The sequence below is a fragment of the Bubalus kerabau genome, chromosome 22 (assembly GCF_029407905.1).
Source record: "Bubalus kerabau isolate K-KA32 ecotype Philippines breed swamp buffalo chromosome 22, PCC_UOA_SB_1v2, whole genome shotgun sequence".
In the NCBI taxonomy this organism is placed as follows: Eukaryota; Metazoa; Chordata; class Mammalia; order Artiodactyla; family Bovidae; genus Bubalus; species Bubalus kerabau.
In genome coordinates this window covers 50,610,591-50,625,761 of record NC_073645.1, presented here as the reverse complement: position 1 = coordinate 50,625,761, position 15,171 = coordinate 50,610,591, and positions in this window count along the sequence as shown.

Genomic DNA, 15,171 nt, shown 5'->3' with positions numbered 1-15,171 from the left:
GCAAAGGCTGGCCTTGATGGAGGCCCTGAGAGGTTGCCATGGCAATGCCATGACCTTTACCCAGAGGTGTGATTTCCTCATCTCCACTCTCTCCCCTCCAGCTCTGAGGACTAAAGCTGGGCTTCCGGTGCCCTAGGAGAATAACGTACTTGAATAAACTACACCAAACCCTGGTATTCATTTTCCCTCTTCTTCCTCTGAAAACTCTCCATTTACAAACTGTAAAACTCTTTTTAAGAAAAATACTTTATGAAGAAAAAACAGGTAAATGCCTTTTAGGAATGTGTACTTAGATAGAATCCATTTTTACTGCCTCAGATCCAGCCTTCTAAAGAGATTGCTATTTTTTCATTCATAAATATTTAATTACTACGTAGACCTCCTATCCATCCTAGGCTGTGTGTTCTTGGGCCCTTTTAAATTTTATTTCTTTGTTAAATTGGTGGAGGAAACTAACCATCTGTGGATGTCTTTCTTCATGTTTGGAATACAGGAAAGGTTTGACCTTAGAGCAGCTATAGGTAGAAATACCAATTAAAAAAAACAAAAACAAAAAACAAAAACCCTACAGTAGATTAAGAAACTTTTAACTGCTATTTGGAAAATATCCTAGAAAATCCACACTAGGAACTGGTAAAACTATTTATCCTAAATGTCATTAAATTGAATATCATTGAGGGACCGATGTGTGAGATTTGTAGGTTGTCAATTTGGCACTAAATATCAAAGTTACATTTTCCCATTGTTTTCTTTTGCTTTCCATCACTTTTGTAGAGGAAAGCACAAAGGTAATGTCTCATTCTATTCTTTTGTAAAATGTCATTAATAACTACTCATGGGGTGAATGCCAAGTACAGCAAAGATGGTCACGTTGAATATTCCTGCTGTTTCTGTCTACTGCATAAATGTGTAGAGGGCAACTCAGGGGTATCCCATTTGGAAACGGCTTGGACCCTCCCTACTGGGGTCTCTGGTAATTTAGGGTTGTAGCTTTAAAGGAACAACTGCAGCTGGGATCATGTTCTCAGATGGCCGTGCTCAGCTAAGTAGAGACATCAACCACTTGATTGATGGCAACTTAAGAATAAAGGGAAGCCCAGGGAGATGTCTGGAAAGGGATGTGTGAGTTTCAGCCAGACCATCACTGTGTCTGGGTCCAGATGGAGCTTCATTTCTAGGTACAGTGAGTCTTTATTCTTCAAGACATTGATCTCGGTCACCTGGGAGAGAAGTTTTCTGTGGCCTGTGCTGTGATTCTATGTGGAGGCTACTCACCAATGACCAAACTCTATTTCTCCTTCTTCTTGGGCACAGATGTAATTCACCTTCCTTTCCTGCAATGAGAGAAGCTTCAGTCCTACCTGTGGAGGAGGAAATGGCAACCCATTTCAGTAGTCTTTCCTGGGGACTCCCAAGAACAGAGGGGTCTGATGGGCTATAGTCCTTGGGGTCACAGAGTCAGACACAACTTACCTGGCAGAGTTTAAGAGGAAGGGTGAGTGCTATTTCTAAGCCAAAGCTAACCTTCTTTCTAGTCTCATAAAGTCCTTGTTCTTTCTTTATAGTTGAGAGTTAGTTTGACTGGGTATAGAATTGAATGTGGAAAATACAACTTTAGAACTTTGAAGGTATTGTTCAACCAACTTTCAGCAAGCAACATTACTCTTGAGATGTTTGCTGTCAGTCTGGTATCCTTTTCCTCTGTAGGTATTAGTCCTCTGATTTCATGGTGATGGCTTTCATATCTTATGAAAATGGCTGTCTTCAAACTTAAGACATGTTTTCTTCAATTTTTGTTCCCTGTTTTATTAATTTCCTCTATCTTCTATGTTCTTTCATTCCACAACTATTATTTTTGAAAGTTAGGCTAGTTTTATACCATTCCTGTTTCTTGCTTTATTTTTAGTCTATCAAATATTTTTCTTAGAAAAAAATTTCAAATTTTTATTCCAGTCTATTGCTTTCAAATCAATTCAGGAAATACATTTTTTTTTTAACTTTATAAGAAATCCTTCTTGCTCTTTGCTCTTTCTTCATCCTACCCTGTCCTTGTTTTGTGGATTCAAGATCTCTGTCACTCTGGAATATTGATTAATATCTGTACAATAATTTGTCTTATTTAATTTGGAATATCTATACTTTTTCTAGAATCATGGCTTCTGTTTATCTGGCTTATATTCTCCGTATTGTAGGATTTCGTTTGATGATTGTGTCTGTTCTATTGAATTGCAGAGCATCTGTCTGGCAGACTTATCTGGATTGTCCCATTTTATGTTAGAGCCGGATGTAACAAATGACCAAGAGGTCACTGTTGGGTGTCTGACAACTTCACTTTATGTTCACAGGGAGAGAGGTCAGCTATTAACTGGAAGAACTCTTGCCAAAAGTTGAAGGGCTTATTTGTGGTCACAATGGCACCCCACTCCAGTACTCTTGCCTGGAAAACCCCATGGACAGAGGAGCCTGGTAGGCTGCAGTCCATGGGGTCGTTAAGAGTCTGACACGACTGACTTCACTTTCACTTTTCACTTTGATACATTGGAGAAGGAAATGGCAACCCGCTCCAGTGTTTTTGCCTGGAGAATCCCAGGGACGGGGGAGCCTGGTGGGCTGCCGTCTATGGAGTCACACAGAGTCAGACACGACTGAAGTGACTTAGCAGCAGCAGCAGTATCTGTACAGTTGCTTGGTTTCCCAAAAACAATTCATTTACACTCTTTAGAGGAACATCTTCAGGTCTTGTAGATAAATGTCTTGCAGTTAGGTGTTCTGCTCCTAGAAGTGGGCATTTGAAAACGAATCCCCTTTTCTTTTTCAGCCTTTACCATCCTGTTGTGTTCAAGTCTGTAGGAGCTCCACTGGTACACTGGTTCCTTTGCAGCCAATTCAGGTATTTTATAAGCTTTGCTTTTCCCTGTTTTTATAGCTGCTATTTCTTGATTTTTTTTTTTTTTTTTGTCTTCCAGAACTCTGTTGAAATCTCTTATTTGCTGATAATCTTCCTGTATGTCTTTTCACTGTTGGATTTTAATACAAATTTCAATTTCCTCTCAGGAAGGAGAAAAGATGCACATGCACCATTTTGAACGGGAAGGTCCCACTATTTATTATTATTATAATGTAATAGTTTCAGTGTTGTTGGTTTGTAATTATGAGTGAAAGCAAATTCAAGCAAGACCCTCATGAAACCATGTGTGTTTATTCTGAAGAATCTACCTGACAAACTACATTGGAGTCCTAATTGTATCCAAAAATGTGAAATGCGAATGTCAGTTTTGAACAAGAGCTGAGCTTGGGAGACCTGAGCTGGGTGCTCATGTGGGGAGCCCTCGTAAGAGGGCAGAGGGTGAATTTTGTCTTTCTGTGCCTCACAGGCGTCTTAAGCTGAGAACTAGGGTCCTTCTGGGAGATGGTTGGACTCAGGAGGTAGCATTAGCTCTCAATGCACATTGTGATGAGAAACACAGCTTCTGCTGGATTTGTGTCCAAGGTTCCCGGCCCCAACTGATTTCCTGTCTGATGCTTATTGCATGGGGTGTGGGGAAAGAGGGGTCCTGACCCTTATCTGTGGGATTTTAGGTTAGCTAGGTGACAAGCCTCACTCGTTTCTCCTGCCTCCTGGGACTGCTGTCCCTGACTGAGGCTCCTGCTCTTTCCCTGTCTCTCAGCCCTTCGTGCTCCTGGGCCCTTCTGCCTGCTGTCTGCCATCTTGGGCAAACCCGGTCCGAGAACTGCCCAGTGAACAGCCCAGACAGAAGGGTAGACAACCGTTCCCCTCCTACAAATGTCCAGGTTCTCACTTGGCAGCTTCTGTTTTCTCCCTGCTCCTTCTGTGGTATTTTAAACCATTGGCATCCACTGCTTTCCAGGACACAAGGCAAGGTCATGAGGCACAACACAGAGGTAGACAGTGGATTCCCACCAAAGGAGGCTGAAGGGCACGCTGCATGTATCTGGGGGCCATCGTGGGCAGGCATCCCTGGCTCTAAGGAATACATGCCAGGCCCAGTGGAGGAGAGCTTGGGCCCCTGTGTGGTGGATTTAGCTGATGGCTACAGTGTATAGATGGGGCAGCTAACAGAGTTTTCTCCTGGCAAGAGTAATTCAACAGGGAAGACACATGTTGGCCATTAAATGAAGGTCTGTTCATGTCACCAGATGACAGGCTTACCTCCAGACTGTGTTTCAAAGACCTCCACGTCTGAGTGTAATTTTAACATGGCACTCCAGGCCCTTGTGTTTAAAGGTTCTTGTTCCCCACGTGGACTTTGGGCCAAGCAGTGCTCGTTTGTTAGCAAGGACTCCGTTCTTTCTTCTGCAAGGAAATTTCCCCTAAAAGCAGAGACAGGCACTTCTTTCCTGACGGTCCCATGGGCAGGAGTGTTTTCACTTTTGTGGGGTCATCTGTTCCTTCACTGGGGCCGCTCCTAGCTGATTTGCTCTGGGCTGGCATCTTGATGTATCCTCTAAGGGACACCTAGATGTGATGCCCCTGGAGTTAGTGCCAAGGTAACAGAGAACAAGGAAGGACTGGGACTTCTTGGTCCTTGACTGGAGGGCAGAATTCAAGCCCAGGCCCTTGGCTAAGACTCCAAAGGGGTCTCAGCCTTTCAACCCAAGTCCCTCAGGCTGGAAGCCCAGCCCCATGAGGTCTGCAGAAATTTCTGTGATCTGCAATGAGGTGACAGTCTGTAGCTGCCTGCCTATCACATTAGCTCAAACTTCTGCCTCCTACCTTTCCATGGACTTTATTTCACTTTATGTGAAGTTCATGCTCAAGAAAGAAGACAGTGAAGCAGGTGGCCTGACCCCCACCCATGCTGGACGTGCTCTCGCTCAACAAGGCAGGTGTGGATGTGGTCCCGGTCCCCTCTCCTGCACATCGTGGTCTGTAGACCTGTGTTCTCACTCTAAGGTCTGTACCTTTGGGTACCTTTTGCCCATTTTGTTGGTCACCTCTGAACCACTCACAGCTCCACATACTTGACTTAGTGGATACGGTGTATTACAAAGATGAAATTAATGTCATATTTTCCAAAACTGAGAGTCTTAGAAGGCCCATTTATCTGTCATCTGATCTGATTTCAACTTATTTCTACATATCTTCATTTCCATGTATTTGACTACATTTATTTCCAAGTTATTAGGTGCTTATGAATTCATTCTATGATGTTTTGAGAGATGCTCGTGTTTTTGGTGCCTCAAAGAGTGAGAATCTGTCCTTGTGACTCTGGATTTATTCATTCCTCATGGCTACTGCTGACTGACTTTGGCATAATTAATTCTGATAACATGAAGTTTTTATATTTTTCTTCCTGAAACAGCAACTTCACAGTTAACAAATAATCTAAGACACAAAGTTCTGCACGTATTTGTCTTCATTATATAATTAAAAGGTGACAAAGATGTGCCACTTTCAAAAACATTCTAGCTAGTTACTGAATTTTTATCCACTGAGTGGGTGTCCTAAATCCTCCCATCAAACCCTCACCATTTAGAATTCCCCACCTCTCTGAGATTTTTATGATTTTACAAATATAATTATTATTCTGGTAAGATTCCAGAAAATCAAAGCCATGTCCCCCCAGTGGCACGAGACTCTGGCCCAAGTATGGGCCGTGTGACGGGGAGCAGATCAAGCTGGGCGTCTGGAGATGGTGCGCGGTTATCAGTCACCTGGAATTGCAGGCCTGACAGCACGCCGGGGAGGCACCTGGAGCCACTCATTGACTCCCAATGACAAAGCCGTTCTGCATATTGCATTTCTGCTAATCAACTGAGCCTCCGTGGTGGCTCACACATCAAGGCTGGCTCTCAGAGGAGGCGCGGGGAGGGAGGTGTGAAGGAGACAGCCGAGGGGCCAGCGTGACCCAACATGCCGTGGAGCGAGTTGGGCCCCCTGACGCATCCAGCTCCGCCAGCAGCAGGGGCCCTCCCTGCCTTCCCCCTCCCTGGTCAGGGGTAGAGGCCTCCCTGTTCACCACCCAGGCCTGGTACCTACTACTTCGAGCAATGGACCCCTGCCTTTTTGGCTCTGAGATATGTGTATTTGGCTCTTCAACTTCTTTTGGTGTTTTCCTTAAAAATTTTACTGAAGTGTTGCTGTTTGACAATGCTGTGTTCTTCTGTGTATAGCAAACAGCTATCCGTATATGTACACAGTGAAAAGTGAAGTCGCTCAGTCATGTCCGACTCTTTGCGACTCCGTGGACTGTAGCCCACCAGGCTTCTCCATTCATGGGGCTTTCCAGGCAAGAATACTGGAGTGGTTTGCCACTTCCTTCTCCAGGGGATCTCCCCCACCCAGGGATCGAACCCAGGTCTCCCGCATTGCAGGCAGATGATTTACCCTCTGAGCCACCATGTATATCCCCTCTTTATTAGATTTCCTTCCCATTTAGGTCATCATAGAGCACTGAGTAGATACAACCCCTGTGCTATAAAATAGGCTTTCTTTAGTTATCTGTTTTATACTTAGTGCATATATGTCAATCCCAATCTCCCAATTCATCCCACCCTCTCTTTATCCCCTTGGTGTCCATGGGTTTGTTCTCTCTGTCTGTGTCGCTATTCCTGCTTTGCAGATAGGACCATCTGCAGCATTTTCCTAGATTCAAAATACATGTGTTAATATACAATATTTGTGTTTTTTTTTTTTCTGTTTCTAACTTACTTCATTTGTATGGCAGTCTCCAGGTCCACCCATGTCTCTGCAAATGCCATAATTTTGTTTCTTTTTATGGCTGAGTCATAGTCCATTAGGTATATGTGCCACATCTTTATCCATTCACCTGTTGATGGGAATTTAGGTTGCTCCCATGTCCTGGCTATTGTCAACAGGGCTGCAATTCATGGAAGTATGGTTTTCTCCAGGTAAATGGCCAGGAGTGGGATTACTGGGTCATATGATAGCTCTATTCTTCGTTTTTTAAGGGCTCTCCATATATCTCCCTAGTGACTCTATCAGTTACATTCCCACAACAGTACAGGAGGGTTCCCCTTTCTCCATACCCTCTCTGGCATTTATTGTTGTAGGGTTTTTGATGCTGGCCATTCTGACCAATGAGGGGACCTCACTGTAGTTCTGATTTGCATTTCTCTAGTAATTAGCGATGCTGAGCATCTTTTTGCGTGCCTCTTGGTCATCTGTATGTCTTCTTCTCTGGAGACGTGTCTGTCTGTGCCATCCTCCTTTGCCCACGGTGCATCGTCTCCATTCACCTTTGTGCCTCAAAACCTATCTGTGTGCCCCAGGATGCATGGACTTCAGTGCTCTGCCCGAGCATTGGCTGGTATCTGAGATTGTAAAACATGACAGAAGGAGAGGAACTCTTCCGTACAAACACGCTAGACAACATATGAGGCTTGAAAGAGTGGGTTGGAGACATCTCAGTGGTGATGACCTACATTGCTCGTCTAAGTGCAGCTCCCCATGCCCCAGACCTCCAGCAGCTGACAGTCAGCTGGGTCACCGCTCCCATTACTTCTGAGCTCTTGAGGCTAATTCTGGTTGAGCTGCTGCTCCACGGTGGGGTCTGGATTTGACCACAGAAGGTTCGTGAATACAATAGAGGGTCAAGATGAGGAATGTCAGTGGCAGGCTAGGTTGAACTGCAGTGAGCGGGCTTGGCAACCTGTCAGGGGATGTGTGGGGAGAGGCATAGGCTGGAGGCTCAGAGTTCGTGCTGTCCTTTCAACAGAGGCCTTTCCAGTTTTCTGCTCTGTACGCCTTTCTCTGATGGCCCTCAAAACACATCATCTCTGCCTTAAAATTGGAGTCTTGTTAAATTATGCTAGAAAGAAAGATCATTAGATGAATAGAGGCTCACAAACAAGTCTCAAGATGTCTTCACATAGGATTTTGTCATGAGGGTTGAATGTAGCTGACTATAGTAAACTATAATGAATTAAAGTAAACATTGACTAAATGAATGAGGGCATTCTGTGTGCTCAGTGCTGTACCAGACACGTGGGTCATAAAGGTAAATGAAAGAGTGTCTGTAAGTCTCTCGAAGGCGAGACCTCTGGGGAGCTCCCTGGATGCGTAGCTCCAAGAGGCAGAGGTGGAGTCGGGGCTGCAGACCAGGCTGTCCTTAGAAGGCCATTTTCAGACCTTTGTAAGCATCTTTGGTATGGAAGAAGGATGATTGGAATTCTCAGCATCTGGAAGAACAAAAGCCTTCCCAGTGGCTCATCCCTTAGGTACTCATACTTTCATAATAAAAAATTATTATATAAGCAGATTATATAATTCCACATTGTTGTGTGCCCAGCAGCCCTTCTTCCTTTTAGTTAGGATATCACATCCTGCTGCTTATGGGAAATGCTCCCCAGATCTCTTCTCACATCCCCAACCTGCCACAGATGTTCTAGTCTGTTGCTCAGAAATGGGAACAGCCACCTCCTCCCAGGCTACTGGACTGGGTCTAATTGTATCAGAGACATGGGTGCCCACATTTGGGTTTTCTTGCTGCTGCTGTTTTTGTCCATTCTGAACTGCTGATCTCCCCCCGTTAGTCTGGAAGCTGCTTCAGAGCAGAGACCCTCTCTGTCTGGTTCGATCCCCTGTGCCCACCACCAGGCATGTGTCTGTCATACAGGGTATACTCAGTCAGTGTTTGAATGAAAGAATGGCTGAACTCACTTCCTGTCTGAAGGAATGAATGGACACTCAGTCCAAACTGAGAACTTTCCTAGGACTTTTCTGATAGCCTTATGTGAGAGGGTTTTCTTTCCATTTGTCATAAAACTGCAAGGAGAATTGCAACAGCGCATCCTGTGGCCACAATGCCCTCCTGGACCAGTTGGAGAGAGGAGACTGGCATGGTATGAGGCAAGCTGAACTGGGAGATGGTAGAGGGTCTTGGCTCCAGCTGCCCCCAAGTTCATCAACACTCCTTCTCTTTCCAGTAACAAGATCCAGAAAGTCCCCCTTTTCGATGAATGGGTTTTTGTCACAGGCAACCAAGGAAACCTGATAATTTCAGTCAGGAGCAAAAAGATTTGCTCTTGGTGCCATGAACTCAGAATTTTCTTTTCCTTGCTAAAGGTAGTATCTACCTTCTTTAAAAGTGTTGTGTGTTAGTCACGCAGTTGTGTCCGACTCTTTGTGACCCCATGGACTGCAGCCCATCAGGCTCCTCTGTCCATGGAATTCTCCAAGCAAGAATACTGGAGTGGGTTGCCATTTTCTTCTCCTTCTTTAAGGATGTTTATAAAAGGCCACGTTAGATCCGAGGGTGAAAACGCTCCGCAAACTTTAATCTGAGGTGAGTGTAGGCTACTAAGTTTTGCTCCGAGACCTTAGAAAAATCGCTTAGTCGAATCTGCATGTAAGGTCTAATCTGTGAAACAGGCGCACTTTGTTGAGGCTTTGTCCCTCCAGCTCCTCCCCGCCCCGCCCCACCCCTGTTTTCCCTGACTTTTCCCATCTTCTTAGGTCAACACCGCCCTTCAGTCACTGGACCAGAGGGAGGCCAAGCCCTCCTCCTCCCTGCCTGCCTGTGCCATGGGGTCCACTTCTCCCGAGTCCTGCCCCCCTGCCCACCTTCCTCGGATGCTCTTGTGGCCCCATCTGTTCCTGCCTGCTGCTCCAGGGCCTAGGGTCAGAGACACCTGTGGTACAGGGACCTGACCAGGCCTCTGTCCAGCTTCCAGTCAGCACTGTGTTTTGTTTTTCTCTTTCCTGGCCAACGTCGACGCTTCCTGACTCGCCTTCTGCTCCCTCCCGGCCCCATTGCAATGGAGTTTCCACTCCTGCTTCACTCCTGAGCCATGAATGAATGGGATGAACCATTCCCATTCATAAATGAATGAATGAATGAGCCACAGGACCACCGGTGGTCTGCTGATTGGTAGTGCATGTGTGCATCTGTGTACAACCATGGATTTGTGTGGGAGTGGGGATGTGCCTGTGGGAGTGTGCCCCTCGAGTTGTCTGTTGCACCCATGCTCTCAGGCCAAGCTGGATCCATCCACCTGTGTGCAGCCCCCCCAGCACCCTGCCGGGCCATGGGCCTCCCCTCCCCCAGCCCACGCTGGCCCCTGGCCCCTAACTCAGACCCACTCCATCATCAGTCCTCACTCAGCCCTCTTCCACCTGACTCACCATGTGCTAAGTTCAAGGCCTGGGACCAGGCTGCTGAGACACAGTTAAAAAAACAAATGCTCATTCTGCATTTATCCTGTCCTGGAGTCTGTTTGATGTCTGGTTTTCAAAAATCTTCAACGCTTGCGGCTGAGGCCTCCAGCAAAACCTCGCTTCTTGCCATTAAAATGTGCGGAAAAAACCAGCCAGGCTGGTCCCCTTCCCACGAAGGCCACACAAAGGCTTCCATGTTAATTGCATGTAGCCTACCGCAGCCTCGCAGTTTTTCTTTATACAATAACTGATATGTAAACTGTGATTGTGCTTGGAAATTACATCCACTTAAATTCTAGTTTTGAGACCGAGCACGTGAGAGAGCCATGGCCCTCTTCCTTAACAGGCCTGCATGCCGGGTGTTGGCCTGGTTCTTCTTTTTGGAGTGAGTCACGCTGGCAAAGGTGACACAGGACTTGGCTGATGGTGGGGCCCATGAAAGCAGCGATGGTGAGCGGGTAATGAAAGGGAAACTTCAGTTTTGGTGCCACAGGGAAAAGTCGAACTTTTGGGTGGTAATAATAACAATTTTCATCCTGATAAAATTTGCCATGAGCATTTCATGAGAAACACTGGGCTGGATGAAGCACAAGCTGGAAATATGCAGATGACACCACCCTTATGGCAGAAAGCAAAGAACTAAAGAGCCTCTGGATGAAAGTGAAAGAGGAGAGTGAAAAAGTTGGCTTAAAGCTCAACATTCAGAAAACTAAGATCATGGCATCCGGTCCCATCATCTCATGGCAAATAGATGTGGAAACAGTGGAAACAGTGGCAGACTTTACTTTTTTGGTCTCCAAAATCACTGCAGATGGTGACTGCAGCCATGAAATTAAAAGATGCTTACTCCTTGGAAGGAAAGTTATGACCAACCTAGACAGTATATTGAAAAGCAGAGACATTTGCCAACTTTGCCGACTTTGCCAACAAAGGTCTGTCTAGTCAAGGCTATGGTTTTCCAGTGGTCATGTATGGATGTGAGAGTTGGACTATAAAGAAAGCTGAGCGCCGAAGAATTGATGCTTTTGAACTGTGGTGTTGGAGAAGACTCTTGAGAGTCCCTTGGACTGCAAGGAGATCCAGCCAGTCCATCCTAAAGGAGATCAGTCCTGAATATTCATTGGAAGGACTGATGCTGAAGCTGAAACTCCAATTCTTTGGCCACCTGAAGGGAAGAACTGACTCATTGGAAAAGACCCTGATGCTGGGAAAGATTGAAGGCGGGAGGAGAAGGGGATGACAGAGGATGAGATGGTTGGATGGCATCACCAACTCAACGGACATGAGTTTGAGTAAACTCTGGGAGTTGGTGATGCACAGGGAGGCCTGGTGTGTTGCAGTCCATGGGGTCGAAAAGAGTCAGACATGACTGAACTGAAGTGAAAATGTGCCCCTGTTGGATCTCCTGTACAACAGTGCCCGGGTGAATGCCAGCACCCATGGCTGTGATGTCATGACTGCCTTCTCTGCATTCAGACACAAGTCTCCTCAAGTTCATCAAAGCTGTCATCTCGACGGATTCATGTGACAACACGGCAAGGTCAAAGGTCAGTGCCAGGTGTGACTTGTGTGGCTCAGCCCTGCTCAGAGCTGGACTTGAGCACCAGCAAGCGTGGAGAAGGAGCTGGCTTCTCTTCTTCCTTGATTACAGGTTCCCTAGTGAAGTCCATGGGCCCCTATTTGGCAGCACTGAATCACCGCAGACAGGAAGTGGACTTGGATAGGCTGGTGTGCCTGGTGCTAGGAGACTAGGAGCCCAGAGGAGAAGCATCACATGCTGGGCCCACCTACGGATATGAGGAATGCCACCTTCACACTCAGAGCTGCTCAGACAATGTGGCCTGTGTGAAGACAGGGGTGGGGCCCAGTCTCTGCAGAGGGTCTCCAGCCAGCTCCTGTGCCTGCACTGAGAAGCCTTCAGTGGGGAGGGGACGTGCCTGGTGGAGGAATCCTCCCCTTCCTCCTTGACTCTCAGTTCCCTCCCCCCAGCCCACCACCCACCCGTGACCCCCACTCACGTTTTGAGCATCACCCGCCCTGCTCCTAGGCTTCAGGCAGCCGGAAATACTCCGTCTTGTGTGCCTCCTCTATAGATGTTTTTTTCACTGGGAGGGCTCCTGGAGAAAACAGCGAGCTGCTTGGAAAGTACGGAGCTCACAGCCCCAGGTCGGGCCCACCCGGCTCCCCAGGGCAAGGGTCCCCTTCAGCCTCCCTGGCTTCGGCTCCTGTAGCATGAGCTCTGACTTCCAGGCAGCTGCGGTGAGGCCACCTCCCGCCTGGCTGTTGGTGACCCCATGGGAGGCCCTGAGCTGCTGTCCGATTCCAGCGCGGAACCTGAGATGAGGGCCCGCCACCGTAGGCACAGGCTCACCACTGTGGGCGGGTCTCCATCTCCGCCCCTCAGTCCCTCACCCCTGAGGCCAAGGGCAGAATATGTCTGTCTCACCCGGATCCATCGAGCCTAACAGGGTGTGGGGTGGAGATTCAAGCCAGATGTCCAGTCCCCACCCAGGCGCAGTCGTGGTGGCTGAGTCGGAGGGAAGAGACGCACTTCCTCTGCTTGTGCCTGAAGTCCCGGTAGTGGGGATTGTGAGGGCCCCAGGCAGCACCTCCATCAGGAAGCCCCTGAGGACTGCCGCCTCCTGGACTGTCAGTCTTGCTGCTCCAATGCAGACCCAGGCTCCTTGCCCACAGCGTCCCCTGCCACCCTCTCCTGCACCTCCTTCCCAGGGGAGCTGGCACACCTGCTTCCCAGGCATGCCCTTTCTCACCTGGCCAGGTGTGGCCTCTCTCAGCAGCATTTCCAGCCTTTCTGCTCCACGGTGTGGGGGACAGAGCTCAACGGCCCCGAACACCCTGAGGATATATTTGCGACCCTTGATCTTGACCCTGGGGTCTTTGAGCAGGGACTATGCTGTGTTTATCCTTGAATCCCCAAGCCTGGAGCTGAGCCGGGAATGAGGTTAATTCCCTGCTCAGTGGTGGGTGCTCAGACTGCTTTGTGGGCACCCCTTTTCTTCAGTGGGGCTTCCATGTCCCTGGTCCTTCCCCTGGGTCTGATGCCCAGGGAATGCAGGCTACTGATGCTTCTGCAGCCAAGGGCACGCTGGCTGGACAGGGCTTCCTGACAACTGCCCAAGTCGGGCAGCGTCTCAGGCCAGGCTCGCCAAGGTCTGGAGCCCGCTCGTGGGAACTGCGGCTTTCTGGCCAGTAACATGGGATGGGACTGTTCCCATTGGGCTTCTCAGGAGGGGTGGATTTGTGCCCCATGGTTTAGGGGACGGAGCTCAGTGGCCCCACACACCCTTGGGATATATTTCCTACTGTTGACCTTGATCATGAGCTCTTTGGACAAGGACTATACTGTGTTTATCTTTGAATTCCTCAAGCCTGGACGTGCATTCTCAAACAACTAATGGTTACTGCGGCCAGAATTTCCATGCAGAGAAACAAAATACAATTTTTTTGCTTTGAAAAAGTGGATGGGAGCTAGTTGTCCTGATATTGTTTATTTCCCTTGGTCAAACCATGCAAAACCCCCCTAAACTCACAATGGAGCAACTTCCATTTCAGATCAGTTTCTCCTCCTCTAACATGGTCTATTTATTTTTATTGGTTTGTTTCTCATTAAATCCTTCAATTACTCTGCAGTGTAAAATGGTGAAATTATTGGCATGTGCCACCTTCATCATGTATCTGCGTTTGCTTATTACACGTGCAGAAAATGCCTGAACGGTATTTGGTTCTGTTGTGGATTGAGACAGAGTTAATAAATATTATTTGGTGTTTTTTTTTCCCTGAGAAGCACTGCTTTTCTTGATTGTTTTTTACAGTTGGATTGGGAATATTGATTTATTCACCGCTGTTACAATAATTGTATACAAGGAACGAAAAATGCGGAGGTAACATTTCATCAGCTCCAGCAGATTAATTAGTTGTAGTAGATTAGGTACAGTGTTGCAGGGAAGATTTGCATTTAGAGGAAGAAAAAGTTTCTTCTTCTTCTGTTTTTGATCTTAAAAAGGCCAAGAGAATTTAATAGAGATGTTTTACCCGAAGCTGCTTCACTCATTAGTCAGTCAGTATTTCTGATGAGTCTAAAGGAACACAGTAAATAGGATCTCTGCCTCCTAAAAGAAGATGCTTGATGAATTATTGTGGGGAAAGGCCATGCAAAACCGAAAGAGTTTCTTACAGAGGAAATTTTAAAAATTAGGAGAGTTTGAATACATCAATGCCCCAATAAAAGTTCCTTCCACGGATTTTCGTGAGGGTTTCGGTATTCAAGAAACAAAAAGATTCCTTTGTATTTTTGTAACCAAACCCCATGCATCATAGTAGTTTTATTTGCACTTATTCTACTGAAATGCAAAGCAGCCTGAAGATGCGAAGATTCTGTTTCCTTCGTAGTTTCTCAGGTGGGAAAACCTTCAAGTATCCTGCAAGCAAAAACCTTAGTTCTCCCTGGGTAAAACTGAGAGATGAACAGTGAAGTCTAGGCACGTCTCACATTCCTGATCCGGGCTGATCCAACGGAACAAGAAGTGTTTCCAGGATTGGACCAGAGGCATTAAAGAGACTCCACACCTCCATTCTCTCGCATCTCTGAACAGGAGGCTCTATTCCTCCTCCGATGGACTCCCAAGGGCTGAACCTCCTGCATCACTGTTGCTAAGGGCTTGGGTCATGGCAGGAGGCGTTTCTAACCTAAGATACAGCGGAAAAGTGCAGCAGAGCTGGGGGAGGAGAGTTAAAGGGGTGGAAAAGTGGGGCAGGAAGCAAAGGAAGAGGAGACAGACCCAGACTGTGTGCGGGCAGAGAGGGGAAGACATAGGTCTGCTGTGCAGGTGCCAGGTTCAGAGTGAGGCATCAACTAGACAGCTCTGGGTGCCCACGCTGTAGACTGTGGTGCTGACCGGAGAGGAGGGCTGCAGTGCCTGCTTGTGCTGGGTGATGTGGGAATTACCTGGATCCCAGCATCTCCATTTTCCAGGGACAATGCGTCCATCACTATTCGTACAGGCCCACCT